Here is a 15,955-nt window from a genome sequence, read left to right on the forward strand (position 1 = left end):
AAAGATCCCTGAAAAAAACTGTGAATTCTTTCCTGGTTTAGGTCAGTGAAAAAAGGATAAACACAGCTGCTCAGTAGACCATGTCCTCATTCTGCTTTGCCCTTCACTCCCTTTTGCCATTTTCACCAGTACAAAACTAGGTAGAAAAGGCTCATAAATCATAATTCCAACATTTTACAGTTCCTTAGTAGAGTAAGTGTCTATCCATTAAGGTCCAAGAAATTTTGATTCTCTACCTTATCAGTGTTATGTTGGCACAATGCTTTTTATTTCAACAAGTCTTATTCATACACTTTGATGTAAAGGAGTGAAGAATCAAATGCATCCTTGCAGAGTTAGCTGTTAGGCATACAGATATGTATATTCATCACCAGTCTCATGGAAAAAAGTTAATCTCAAAACTTTCCATAATAAAGCCTTATCCCACTGGAAAACAATAGATATGAAAAAAATAATTTATCTGTTCTTAAAAGAAAAGGAGCTGAGATAAAGTTATGCTTTCCAAAGTCACTGTGAATTCTCAGTCACAGTGAGAGAAATGGGGTCTAAGAATTTGCATAACTTCCTAATATGAAAAGCAACAAAAAACCCCTTTTATTTTACTGATCAATTGCATACTCCCACTTTTCTCAATCTTCATAAGGAGCTTCACATCTCTGGTCAGAAAGACAAATTGTTTAGATGGGAAGTGTTCAAAAAAAGTGCTACTTGACCTAGTGGCAGGCAACAGTCTTGTTGGTTTTCTTTTCCCCTTTCATGTTGCTAGCTTTTCAGTCTGGTTGTGTGATGTAATAAATTTAATTCTGAGGGCAATATTAGTCCGTAACTCAGTGTTTCAAAACCTAGATGTTGTACCAAACAAATTATGATTTAACTAGGCACTATGTTTAACTCTTCTGATTTCTACCTAAAAACCTAACTGGTTATAGTAGTCCTAGTTGCATAAATAGTTCAGAACAAACAGGGCATCCACATCCAACAAGCTCAAATTTTCTACAGCACTGTGTTAGGTTTGTGAATCAAATCACACTTGTTACTGGTGACATACAGAACCACTGTGGACACCTGAGTTCCTAAGCCAAGTGCTGTACATTCTTTGCAGTCTCAGTATTGCACTATGAGGACCCTTTGGAACACTGCAGCTGGAGACATATTTTCTAATGATATAACGTGCTATATGGCATTACTTCTGTACTTAATTTTACTTTATTAATAGCCACAGAGGGCAAGTGTCAAAATACAGCATGAGGATGTACCAGTATTAGACATTGTGACTGATTAGGACGTGGATTCAGGGAAGAGCACACAACATAAAGTGTAAGTATACGCACAGCAGCACCACTGGTCATAACCCTGCTGAACATGATTATATGTCAGGAGTTTTGAAACTTTTGTGAATCACAGGTGACATAATCATTTTAGAAATATATTTTATTTTATGGAGAGGATATTCAGAATTGGTCTTTCTGGACGTTTATATTAGTTCCCTTAGAAGCATCTTTGGGATCACCGTAGATAACGAACCAAAAGTAGAAACCTGATACATACACTTGAAAACGTGACTACCTCCTATACAGATTTAATTAGGACAGTAGTGAGAATGGGATTACAAACAAAACAATCTTTTTCGTATTCCTGACACAATTCTTTAGCTAATCTGGCATAAGTAGAAGGTTGTCTGTGCATCTTCAGCAGTAAACATCTTCACAGATCTGGTGCTTTTCTAGTTGGTATTAAAATATGTGAATCTCAGTTACACTTATGCAAGGAAAGAGTATTTCTGCTGAGACTAGAGATATAAGTGAAGGTAGACTAAAATTATTGTCTTAGGACCTCATTGTTTTCTAGTCTATACCTTGTAGTTTCTAAAAGAAATTCAAAAGCCCTATGAAATTCTACATTTGTCCTTGGTAATATTTTATACTGACTTTTGCAATAGGAGGTGATTACAGCAGAAATCTTGGGTCTGAGATACATACAAAACCATTTTTTTTTGTTTTTGGCAGTGAGAAGCTACCTCAAAGAACACATGGAACATAATTGCACTATCTGAAAAGTGTAAAGGTACTCTATTGGAACTGTAAGTAAGGTTTAACATGACAGGCCATGGAGAATCAAACTCCTTCATCTATATTTTGAACTTCATAGAGTAAAAAGCCCCAATTAATGTTTTAGTAAGGCTTAAAAGCTTCATTTTCTGTTGGGAAAACTTATTATAACATTAAAAAATACTTAAATAGGCTTTTTATGGGGAAAATGAAGTTTTAATGCTTCAAAAATTGCCATGGGGACTTCCTGCTTTTCGAGAAGAACTTCCAGCACAGCTACCCACTGTTGCCTTAAACAAGTTTTTTTATAAACATTAAAAAACTTGAAGTTTAGTTGGAAGAGGCATCAATTATGGATATTCATGGTAATAGAAATAGACTATGAACTTCTTCAGTTAAAATCTTTTTTTGGTAGTATTAAAGCTATCTTGGTCTCAGAGGGTGTAGATACCAGTTATACTGGTATCCAGTACTGCAGTGGAGAACAAGAGGCCTCTTTAAAGTGTAATTCATCTGACTTACTTTAGGCACCTGATTCAAGATGAAAGATGATCTTGCAAGGTACCTTGCAGCTTGGGCTATTCTGTGATTCTGTTGGTGGATGAAAACATTCCAGTTCTCTGCATTGACTAAAAAAGCTTCTGGAGATGATCCCATGGTATTTTGTCATCTGTATTTTGTCATCTGTATTTTGTCAAATTAAACTTCTCATTTTAGAGATTGACATAACAGTAATTCAAGTTTATAAAGTTTGCTGCACAATCATTAAAAGACGTGGAAGCCAATGAAATTTTCGTCTGAATAAAATGCATGCACTCTTCTCTCCATTGCAGAGTATTGCATTGTTTCTAGAGCCAAAGCAAGATTGTGGTTTGTTTCTTTCATATCCAGCAGCAAACAGCTCTTCATCCCAGTAATTTTTTTCTGTGCTAAGAGATATGCTAATACATCTTCTTTTTTATAGCCTCAAAATGTTTAGAGAGAAATGTGTGCATTAAAGGATTTATGATGCATCGACATCTATAGGTAAATTATATGCATTGCTGACTTTAAGTATCTAGATATCTATCAACATGAGAAGAAGTTGTAAATTGGCTGAGGATATGAGACTACTCATCAGACTGAAAAAAGACCACAGCTGATGGTAGATCCCAAGTAGCCAATAAGGAGCGAAACTTTGCTGAGTCTAGATAAAATTTAAATAATCCTTAGTTCCTGCATGTTAGATTAATATTCTTCATTTTTTCACATTTATTTATTCTTCTTTAATTTGTTTCTTGCTATAACAATTTCTCTCTCTTTTTTTGAGGAAGCAGTCTTACCAAACTTTTATTCATTTCATCTTTGGAGAGCTGCAATGCTAATTGTCATAGATGCACTCTGCCAGTAACTTAATTTTCACTTGGTAGTATTTCATGCTCTGTGGCAATGAAAGTTACCATCTGTGATGTATAAATAAGAAGAATCAGATCCCTCAGAAACAGATTAGAAGTTGTTTTGTCTTGATAAGTAACTGACACTATCAAACCTTACCAGTGGAAGGACAGGAAATCTAACAAATACAAGCTGGATAGAGAAGTAAAAATAAAAGAGAAAAAACTATTCCTCAAGCCAAGCTCAGCTCTTGGATGGATCTTGTCTTGGTAAAGGAACTAAAGGAAAGTGAAAATAGCTTTATGATGCCTTTGTGTCTGTATTCTTGTCTGGTCTTTAATGCATGTCAGAAGCAGATAGATTTGAAATATACACAGAGTTGTCATGACCTTTTCCTCCCATTCTTTTGCCCTTGGGAACAAATCAAAAGGGAGAAAGCAAAACAAGGTTGAAGACAAACCTGGGAAGAGTTTACTTTCACCTCTTAGCATGAAAAATTCTGGGGTGAAATTTTCATGCTAGGTTTGCATCCAAACCCTAGTTTTTACTGCTCGTATTTTGCTATCTTTTCATATTGAATGATCTAACAATCTTGAATGGTCCTCAAATACTAAAAATTGCAAATAGAAAAGAAAACCAAAAATCATTCCTCAACAGAATAGGGACATAGTTGTCCCAGAGTTACAGGAGAAGTTGATGGAACCCATTCTGTGTAAGCTGCAAAAGTTAGAGCAAGCTGAAACAGTCTGCTAAAACAAGAACATAAGTCTCCTGCTTAAACCTTCTTTATAGTAATGGAAAAAAATAATTTATAGGTTTTTTTTACTTGAAAAATAATCTGAAAGGAGTATAATAACATTGGTAGTTTACCACTCAATTTAAATTCATAATAGTGTACTTTTATTATTGATAAGGGTAACAGAGATACTTACTATAAGAATAAGTAGGAATAAGTAGTATAAATTATAAGACTTTATAAGAATGTCAATTGTCCTTTCATTAATTTTGCTGGTTAGTTCTCATGTCTTTTTATCTGGATATTGAAAATAAATCTAGATGAGTAGTCTCATCTCATGTCTCATGGCTAGGCTTTGTGAACGAAGATTTGGGACATTTGCTACAAACACGCTGGTGGCTAAAAAGACCAATAAGAGATAAAGTCCGGTTGCAAAAGGCACAGTAGAAAGACTCACTGGATGGTATTGACAAGACATGATTCTTTCTGCATTGTCTTTTCTCTTCGATGGTGATCCTGCGTGCACTCTCAAAGGAAGCAGTAGCGTTATGTATAGTGTGTCTCCAGGCCTCCTGATTGGAGGCCAGAGCAGACCAGTGATGGAGATCAATGTAGCCAAGGCTGAGATGTTGTTTCAGAGAGTCCTTGTATCTCCTCTTCGGGGCTCCTCTCTTGCGGCAGTCGATGGTAAGTTCACCATAAAGCAAGATCTTAGGGAGGCGGTGGTCCTTCATCCTTGAGACGTGCCCTGCCCACATGCCCTGCAGCTGTGTTCTCAGCAACATGGCCTCAACACTCATAACTGCTGCTTGTTCTAGAACAGACGTATTAGTTACATAATCTGACCAGTGAAAGATGAGTAGTATGTCCATGGGTACACATGTAAACATACACAATAGACCCAAAGATCCTAAAACTTTTTACAACAATTATAAATTAAAACTATAGCAGAGGACAGAACAGGACTGGACAGGCCAGAGATTAAAATATTATTGCCATTGTGAGCTGTAACTTGAAAATAAAAGACTACCATGTATTTTAATTCACCTGAGAAAACACAGAAAACTTATGTCTTTTTTTTCTTTGTTTTTATTTTACTGTTCAATCCTCTGGGCTAATTGCGATCTGAGATTCCTCATCTTGACTTTGTGATCACACCAGTGAGAAGGTAATTTTGTCAGAAAATTTGCTGCTTAGAAGATAAAGATTAGTGTGTTCTCATGTTTTCCAGGAAAAGGGGTTCACATTTTTGTTAAGTATGCACCTTTGCTTTCCGCTTACTCAACAAAGTATTATAGGCACTTTTCCAAATATTTCTATGTATTTTATGTATACTAGATCATACAATAAATTACTAATATTTCTTAGTAAGGACATCACCCGATGAAGAACATTTATCTCACTATATGAGGAATGTGACAGCCTGGTCATATTAGTTGTGGTTAGCTGCCTTGAAATCTAACAGAAGTGTTTCTTACAATTACACTTCTCTACTTGTTCTGGGGCAGAGGTAAAAAGAAAATAAAAAATAAAAAAACAGTGTCTTGGTTTTGCCTGAAAAAATGGAAACAAATATGCTTTTTTGGTGAATATTTCATCCTTAGGCCCTGGACTTTTCTTCACCTTGTCAAGCCTTGCTTCCAAAATGTGGAGGCTCTTTTTACTACACTAAATCAATACCTTGTCTTTCTACTGGGCACATACTTCTCTTTTCTTATTTCTTTGTAAAGCCTTTGCAGGCCAACAGATTGAAGATCTCTGTTTTGAACGCTTCCCTATTTTTCAGTAGTTTTCACAAGAGAGTATTTGGATAAAGATAGAGCAAGATTTATGTTTGTCTTGCTAAATATCTACTGGGAGGGGTGAAAATATCACTCATTCTATTTTACTCGTAGCGCAGAAATACTTATCATTCTGATGGTCAAAACCAGCTTTGACTAATTATACTGAGAAAATCTATACAAAGACCAAACTGCTGGTAGCTTGAACAGATGCAATTTAATTTACTTTGCTTCAGAAAAGTTTTACCTCTCTGCAACTGTGCTAATTAAATGTTACTTAAATCAGGACCTAAAGATCTCATCAAGCAGTTGATAACAGTGGAATTAAGGAAATAATCCCAATTCCCTTTAATAATGAATTTTTGATTACTGATAGAAACTACAGCATTCCATCTGATTACCAACAAGGGGTGCATCCATTACACATCTGGGTTCCCAATGTTCTCAAATCAATGACGGAGAAAAGCACAGCTGCAATGCTAACTCTCTGTCTCATGCCTGAGTTGCACAGGAGAAATCTTCCCATGCCAAAGTTCACTCAACTTTTGAGTGGAGCAACTAGAAATTCAGAAGAACAGAGGTAAACATTCATATATGACAAGGTAGGCTGGGTTTCTTGATAATCGGTGTTGAGCATTCTAGGGTACAATTCATGTCAGGCCAAAGTTAGTATCTACTATAGAGATAGCCTTAAACATCGATGATTTCCCTGATGAATACTCTGATGTCTGATAGCAATTTCCTTGGGTGATAACTCAGGTGTCACAGAATACTCCAGCAAAAGGGTAGGTCAATAAGGCAGTAGCTGACATGTAGACAGGTTCTCATACAGATGGTGTGGGGTATGGTCAAAGTATTACAGTAATATTTAATTTAGTGTTGTTTTCTGTGACAGATATTATTTTATTACATTGTTACATATTGGTAAAAAAATATCCTTTTAGTCTAAAATCATCTCCAACTTTGAAAATAAAGAAAACCTTCTTAATCTAGATAAAAAATTAGGCAACAAAGCATTTTTATAAATCCATATTTACAATATGTTCAAGATGGGCAGTTACCTTCATGCTATTTGATAAAACTTTACTGACTGATAAGTAAATTCTCAATACCTGATAAATTGCTAGAACAATTAATAAAGTAGGTAATTTGTAAGTACTTGGAGGAAAATAACTTGTAAATAGTAGGCAACATGGACTCATAAAAAACAAATCATGCTGAACTAACATTATTTCTTTCACAACTAGGATAACAAGTTTAGTGGATAAAGGAAATGTTGTGGACATACTGTGTCTTGATTTTAATAAGGAATTTGATGCAGTTCCACATGACATTCTCATAAGGAAACTAGAGAAATGTTGATTAAATGCAATCACTGCTAAATAAGTACAATGCTGAAGAGAAGAAAAAAAAGTAAGGAAAAGAAAAGGGAAAAAAAACAGTCCACAGAGCAATTATTAATGGTTCAGTGTCAAAAGTATCAAGTGTGACCTGCAGAGATCTGCTGTGGGTCATGAGTCCAATTCTGCTTAATGCACTGTGTGCTTAGAAAACAAAGTAAAAAGCATGCTAAAAAAAAACAAAAACAAAACCAACAAAAAACACCAAAAAAAACCAAAACAGAAGACAAAAAATAAGTTTCATTTTCTTGGATACTTATAAATAATGTCACAAAGCTTTAAAACAAACCATCAGAAATCCCTGCAAATCTTTGCCCAGTCTTTGAATTGTCAGCAATGTGATAAGAAGGAAGGATGATTTTGCCTGGGCTGGGTCAGTCAAAATGGTTCACTTTCCCACAGAAGAATATTTCATGCAAAATTTGGGTTGAATCAGAAACTCATAGGGCTTTTTTGTTTTGTTTTGTTTTTGTGAAGTAGATCCTGGAATGTAACCAGATTGGGGTCAACTTCCTTTCATAATGATTCCTACCCTTCTGAGACTCTCCTGGTGTAGAATGAACAGTACAGATGCACTTGTTTTTCTGACCTAATGACTTTATAATATATAGTTGATGCTGCCAGGAATGGGATGGTCCGTTTTAATCTTTAGTTATGTCAATTTTTAATTGGTCTATGTAAGTAAGAAAAATCATAGTAAGAAGTAAAAATTACGTATTTGGCCAGCATTGCCAGCACAAAGGAAGGCTTGGCCCATGTTTAACTAAATGTGAATGATAACATCACAAAGCCATGGAAATGATAACATTACAAAGCCATGGAAATTGCAAAGTAGTACTGTTTGTATAAGAAGAAAGTGATTTGATAATTAACTGCTTGATACTGATCAAGATTTAGACAGTATTGCATTCAGTTTTGGTTTCCACTTAAAAAAAAAAAAGAAGTCAAAAATGGAAAAGGTCAGAGGGGAAACCAACTAAAATCTAGAAATATATAAAGAAGTATTAGAATGACATGGACTTTTATTCTTATTGATTGATAAAGAAAACATAAAAACTAATGGGCTAGATCCAGAGGGAAATATTATAATAAATATTAGACAAAATGGAATATACAAATCTTCGATTATACAAATTTATCAATTGCTTCAATTATATAAGTTTATCAATTGCCAACAAGTTAGTCCTTCTCCAGCTCATCAGTTATATAAGTTTAGTTACATTGTATAGAACCATGTTTTTTTTTTCTTCAATTATATACATGCAATATTATCAGTGTCACAGACTTCATGGTCATGGAAGGGTTTTGTAGGAAAATACTTCACCTATGGATATAGTGCAGAGAAGCACAAAACAAGTAAGACTAAAGTCTATGGAAGGCCAAGCACAGTATGTTTTTGGCAGTTCCATACACATTCAAAGGGCAACAGAGGTATATAAGAATTTTAATCACCAGACAGCAATTACCCCCTGAGGAGCAGTAGTGATTTCAGAAGGTTTATTTCCTGAACAGATACTGATAAAAGGTAGTATGACTTGCCACCTAAGCAGCAGATGTCTGAACAGCCATGCTAGGTTAAGGAAGTAATATCACCATCCTTCTCTTACAGGATGGAAAATTAGAGCTTCACTGATGTTGAGTACAGAATTTCTGAATTAACAGGTGATTTGTGGACATTTGTGCTGCTGTGCAAATGTTGGATGTGTAGGGCCAGATAATGGTCACTCATCTTCAGCTACCTGAAACATCTAAGTTGAATTTAAAGCTTATAATCTCTTCTTACAGACAGTGTAGATCTTTGCAAACATTTTATGAGAAAGACAAAGAAACAAGACATAATTTTTTCCATTTTGCAAATCACTCAAGGAGAGGGTAGATAATTTAACTTTTGCAGAGGGCTTTTAACTATTCTTTTTCTTTTAGAACCAGTGTTAATGGATAAAGAGGAGAGAAAAAATGTGAGAATATGTACTTGGGTACAGGTTATTAAGTGACAATGTTATTCTGAGCTAGAAAAAAGGAACAGAAGACTAAATGACAGAGAAGCAGGCCTTGCAATGAAAAATGAATCAAAAAAAGAAAAAAAAAGGAGTAGAAAGCTGTAAGGATAGAATAATGGGGTACAGGAAATAGTATGTTAGAAATAAGGAAAAAAGGGACAAGAAAGAATGAAAAAATAACAAAAATTGAAACTCAAAGAAGTGCAAATTTATATATGTAGATAATAACTACCTGTATATATAAATTTCTGGTAAGTTAGTCATAAATGTTTGTAGGGGTAGATACAATGTTGAAAGAATTTGTAACAGAAAGTTAGGGACTCAGTTTTCTACAGGAAGGCTTTCTACCTAAACAGTAACTCTCTCTCAAAGGCAGTTTCAATGCTTCCCACCCCCTACCCCCACCCCCGCATAGCAAAAGAAGTTCTCAACCTTTTTTTAATCCTTCCACTGCCTTGGCATTCTTGGGAAGAATACCTGTGTATGTTTTACCTTACAATGTTGTTAAATTAGCAATGAGTGTTTAATCCTTGCTGTTCCTGCTGCTTCCTTTTCACTGATATTGTCTAGCATGGCTGGGACAGTCTTTACGTGAATCATAGGGTTCTTTTGTCAGGTGAATGAGAAAAAGACTATATTTACATAAGATGTCCTGGGGGCTCACAAATGATAAATATTTACACTGACATATTCTAAAATCTATTTTTGAAATAAACCTATAAGCTGCACTAGATTACTTCTGATGCTTCTCACCATCAAATTTTATTAAAGTATGGCCATTGGAGGAGATGTCATACAACAACAGGCCGGTGTATTAACAGGAAATTCTGTTAGACACAAATACTAAAATTCTAAACAAGTATTAGACAGAACTGTTTATACAGAAGAATTAGCCCTGAATTAGGTTAGTTGATATGAAAAAAAAAAAAAAAGAGAAAAAGAAAAAAATATAGTTTTGGAGAAAGACTGAATTTGTCTGTTTTAAAATTACCCTATAATAAACTCAGCTATAAAGTTACTAGCAGGGCACCTCCTAATATAATCTTGTCTGACATATTGCTTCCCTATTTAATGTATGCAGTTCAGTAAGTCTACATTTCCAGTTTACTTCCCCAGCTTTATTCACTTTAGTCATTAATTAGGTCTACAGCAATAGGTTTTCAGCACCATCTTTTACCAGCTACATAAAAGAGTACGGAAAGATTCCTCTCTGTTCTCAGTCATGCAGTTTTAGTAGGAGGAAGATGACATTATTATTTTCTAATGATAATTCACATTGAAACACTTTCACAGTCTTAGGAGTGAAATGTCTTTGTTATACAGTCAGTAAATGAGGAGATGTGCAGAAGTGAGATCTGAGTGAAGCAGTTCTGGGCTTTTCTATCAGTTTTTTTCTCTAGGTTACAATATTGTCTCTTTAGTGTACATCAATGTAGTTGCATTAATTTAAGTGAAAATATTTTTTTCCCCTCAATTCAGCTAATGTAAGGATGGCTGCTTTTTCTGTGTGTATGTATATTTCATTAAAGACTCGTCTCTCAAGTATACCCACTATTGATTACTGGTATAGAACAAGGTCTGTAAAGTTAAAAAAAAAGAAAAATGTCCACTAAAGAAAATTGTATGAAGACACAGGCTGATTGCATAAAAACTCTAAAATTCACAAAGCAAAAAGAAACACATGTAAATACGTGTTAGCAGCTGCAATGTCTTTGCTACTGTGGCCACTCTCATTGGAGGCTGCATAAAAAATGCATTTCTCACAAAGAAAAACTGCTGTGAGAAATCTGTCTCCCAACTTGGGATTTTTTTTTCTTCAAATTAACAAAACACCAGTTTATATGTTCTTCTTAAATCTATGCTATCCTAGCTTAATCCAATGCCACCTAACAAGTAAATTTACAAAAAAAAAAAAGGAGATTTTTACAGATGAGAAGAGGATCTTTTGAAACTATATGAAATCATGATTTCTTGCTTGACTAACCTGATCTCTTTCTATGACAAGGTGACCCACATAGTGGATGAGGGAAAGGCCATAGATGTTGTCTACCTGGACTTTAATAAAGCCTTTGACACCATTTCCCACAGCATTCTCCTGGAGAATCTGGCTGCCCATGGGTGCACTCTTCACTAGATTAAAAACTGGCTGGGTGAGCAAGCCCAGAGAGTGGTGGTGAATGATGTTACATCCAGCTGGTAGCCGGTCATAAGTGTTGTTGCCCAAGGCTTAGTATGGGGGCCAATCCAGTTTAATATCTTTATCAATATTCTGGGTGAGGGGGTTGAGTGCACTGTGGGCAAGTGTACAGATAACATCAAGTTGGGCAGCAGTGTTGATCTTCTGGAGCGTAGGAAGGATCGACAGAAGGATCTGGACAGGCTGGAACAATGGACCCAGGCCAATCGCATGAGGTTCAACAAGGCCAAGTGCTGGGTCACAACAATCCCTCACAAAACCTACAAGCTTGAGGTAAAATGGCTGGAAATCTGCTGCTGGAAAAACAAGATACAAAAATTTACTGTAGCAACAGGAAACATTCCCTCTGATTTAAATATTTCATGTCTAAATAGAAAGAATATTGTAGGAAGCCTGTGCTGTTAATCACTTGAATAGCATAGGTATGTTTATTGGGACATGCCAAGATGAGAGAAATTACAATGGCAGAAAAACTAGTAATAATGAACTCGATTATTTCGATGAATATTAGTAAAAAGTAATTTTGGGACATATTATAAAAACTAATTTTAGATACGACAATGATTATCTCTTGGAGTAGCTATTTTTTATATAATTCCAAGCAGAGCATAAGAGCATACTGACATTTTTTCTATTGAAGGGCCATATTGATGAAAGTACATTTGAATTCTTCTTACCTATAAGAATTAAAAAATAAATAAAAAAATTACATACACATATAAACAAGGACACCTCTATAAAAATGAGTGATACTAAAAAAACCCCAAGAACTTAAAAGAAGAATCTAAAAGGATAAAAGTACTAAAGGTGAAATGAAAATTTTGTGAAGTACACGGTGGTAAACAAAATTATGTCATTCGTAAGCAGTAAAATAAAAAAACCTCTTTTAATTCAAAACTTACTTTTCATAAAGTGGAATTCATGGCCACGTAAGGAACATCTGAGTATCATGAGCTCTGAAAACCTTAATGTAGAATCAAGCTAGGACCAAAAAAAACGGTTTAGAGGCCAAGCTTGTGAAAAACATGAAAACTAATAATAAACCTTTTTTCCAACCCATCAGAAGCAGAATGTCTGCCAGTGAGTCTGCAGAGCTGATAGATGATGGAGCTGTAACAGGAGAACTCGCAGCAGATAAGACCATGGTAGAAAAATTAAATGTGTTTTTCACATTGATACTCACCTTTGAGGAGTTTAGGAAGGTTCCCACAGTGACTATTTTCTTTGTAAAAGATGTGCTGGAGAAACTATCTTAAATTAAAGTGTCAATAGAAGTGATTTTAGACCAAACAGATAAATGAATAGTAACGAATTGCCAAGACAAGATGGTATACACTCAGGGGTTTCTAAATAACTCAAATATGACCTTGTAATTTGATCATAGATCTTATACTATTGCTTTAGTCAGTTTCTGTATGAGAAAAATAGAGGCTAGCAAATTTTATGTCTTTTTTTTTAAAGTATCCTTACAGAAACCTGACAGGGGAGACGTTGGAAAGATGCAGGGTGTTGAGAAGTTGTGTGTCTGATTCTTTACACGTAGATTGGTAGAATACGAGTCGTAGACATATAGATAAATAAAATAAAAAGGGGAGGAATAAAAATAAATTTTGTAAAGAAGATCATGGCTTTTCAAAGGTTTTAGAATAAATAAGTATACAGGCAAGGGTGATCTTTATCTAGTTAATACACTGTGCCTGAATTTTTGAAAACTTTTGCAAGGTCCTCTATAAGACCCTTAAATAAATTAAGCAGTCGTGGGTTATAAAAAAGGAACCTCCACCTGTGGATTTATTAATACCAGAAGAACAGGGGATTAAAAATATAGGACAGAAAAAAAGCAGGTGAAAGTGATAAGTTTTAACAATGAAAGTCCCATTATTTGTGAATGGTTGCAAAAGTTCCTTGCACAAGTAAGTGGGTGATAAACAGGCAGAGGCAACACACAAACAGAAATTCTCACTGTTTAACAACAGTGAAAGTCTCTAAACCAGGCATTGTTAACCCAGCAAATATATTTGCAGCTACTCTGGATACACCTATGAAATGTCAGTTTCCTGTTCTCTGACAAATCAACCCGAATCAACCAACCAAATAAAAAAATCTAAGAACTACCGGAGGAGAAAAACAGAACAAGAAACTCTTTTACATAATAAAATAGTTATCAAAGACATTAGATGAATTTTAAGGTCATAGGTTTAAAACAACAAAAAAATATATTTTTTCATTTAAGATATGACTAAGCATTGGAACTCACTGTCAAAGGATAGATTGGATGCCAAAGCTAAGTGAGTTCAAAAGTGTATTAGACAAGTAAATAGAAGCCTATCAAGGGCTGTTAAACACTGATGAAATACAAGTTCTGGTTTAGAAATTCCCCTAAGCCACACAAAGCTGTGCAACTCTGTGCTTGCTCTTTTTTAATATAATTTTAATATATAATTTTAAACATTTTATTGTTACCTTAAGTAGCCAACAGAAAAGGAGAGGCAGCTCAGGCAGTGTAAATCAGTATCATACTGAAGTAGTATCATTCTTTATTGTGTTATCTTGGTTTAAGCTATTTAGAGACCTGACCAAAGTTTCTCATTTGAGACATAAACTTTTCTCCAACAAAGCTTTTGCTTTGGACTTCAGACAGTATATAAATATATAAAAACACAGATCTAAAAACTAACATAAATTTTAATGTTAATGTAATACAAATATAAACACAAACAGAAGTATAAATGTAAATACAAATATATATGTAATAATTTCTTGTGAGTTTCACAGCATAACTTGAACAAGTATATGAAGAACATAAGGAATTATTCAATAGTCACTATGAAACCACACACAACTCAGATAAACCATTCTTCTGCCCTGTAGGTATTGAATAGCTGTGGAAAAGCAAGCTTACTGATGATGCCTACAAATACCATATAGTAATAATCCAATTACTGCTTCTTCTTAGGCCAGTGATCGAGGAAAAAAATCAGATTTTAGCTAGAATTAAACAAAAAAGATTTTAGAAACAATTATTGCTTTCATCTTTTGTTTTCTTGCCTGATGGAACCTATTTTAAAGCTTTACCTGCTGTAGGCAACATAAGCAGAATTAGAAGGTAAATTCTAACAACACAATGAATCATGTCTACTAGACAGAAATAAGTACATCCAACTAGATGCAATTTATCATGTTTTTGTATAAGACCAAGATTTTTTTTTCTTTCTGAAATTAAATATATTGAGGAGAACCTGAAACTTTGTGGTCCAGCTCATTTCCAAGAATTCTTGTCTGACAAAAAAAGTTCTCAGGTTATTAGAGAAGAATGTCCCCAGAAACAAGGTACAAAGGTGGGCTATGGGATATCAGTTGGTGATAGAATGCTATTATTTCTTTTTAGCAGTTTATGATTTGTTTCTGAGAGAATTTCAGGAGTAGCGAAAGACTTACAGTGAATTCTTAGAGTACAACTATTCATGCTGGTCTCCACAGACTGAAAATCCAAAGCAGTTTTCAATCTCTGGAGATAAAACAACCCTGAAAAAGACAGTGAGAAGTTCAGGCGTGGGGCTCACTTGGCTTGTAGTTGGTTTTCATGTGTTGGAAGAAGTGTTTTCATTCTCCCAGGAGGTATATTCAAGGGGAATATTCAACCCTTCAAGGGGCATTAGAACATTCCAGGGACCTAAACAGTACACCAACCTTCCCGTGAATCATGTGTGCCTAATTCCCAAACATCAAAATGGTGAATAGGTTCTGAGCAACTCTTTTTTTTTTTTTTTTGCTGCAGTACCTGCAGCTTCTGTCAGTGGGATGCCAGTTTTTTCTGAATGAGAAAATCCTGGTCTTTTCACATAATGGATTTGCCTTGTCTTCCCGTGACATTTGCTATCAGTCATCTCTAATTGATTTATACTTATTTGAACACCATATTTTCATTTACGCCTGTGGAACTGACTGCTTTGTATGAAATTTAGAAGACTGCAGCACATAAAATACCAGAAGGAATCTTTCAAAGCACCTCAAGGCATATTAAAATATCTATCAGGTTCAGAAAACACCTTGGACTTATAGCAATCATGAATCATAGACTCATTGAATGGTGGGCGTTGGAAGGGATTTTAAAGATTATATAGATCCAGCCCCACTGCTATGGGCCAGGAAATGTTCCACTAGACCAGGTTGCTCAAAGCTACATCCAGCCTGGCCTTGAACACTTCCAGGGATGGGGCACCCACAGCTTCTCTGGACAACTTGTGCCAGTGTCTCACCACCCTCACAGTAAAGAATTTTTCCTAATGTCCATTCTAAACCTTCAGTTTAAAGCCATTCTCTGTTGTCATATCACTGGATTGCCCCTACCCAGGTTCAGGGCCTTACATGTGTCCTTGATCTTCGTGACGTTCACACAGGTCCACCTGTCAAGCCTGT

The sequence above is a fragment of the Manacus vitellinus genome, unplaced genomic scaffold (assembly GCF_001715985.3).
Source record: "Manacus vitellinus isolate BGI_N305 unplaced genomic scaffold, ASM171598v3 scaffold_2_pilon, whole genome shotgun sequence".
Taxonomy (NCBI): Eukaryota; Metazoa; Chordata; class Aves; order Passeriformes; family Pipridae; genus Manacus; species Manacus vitellinus.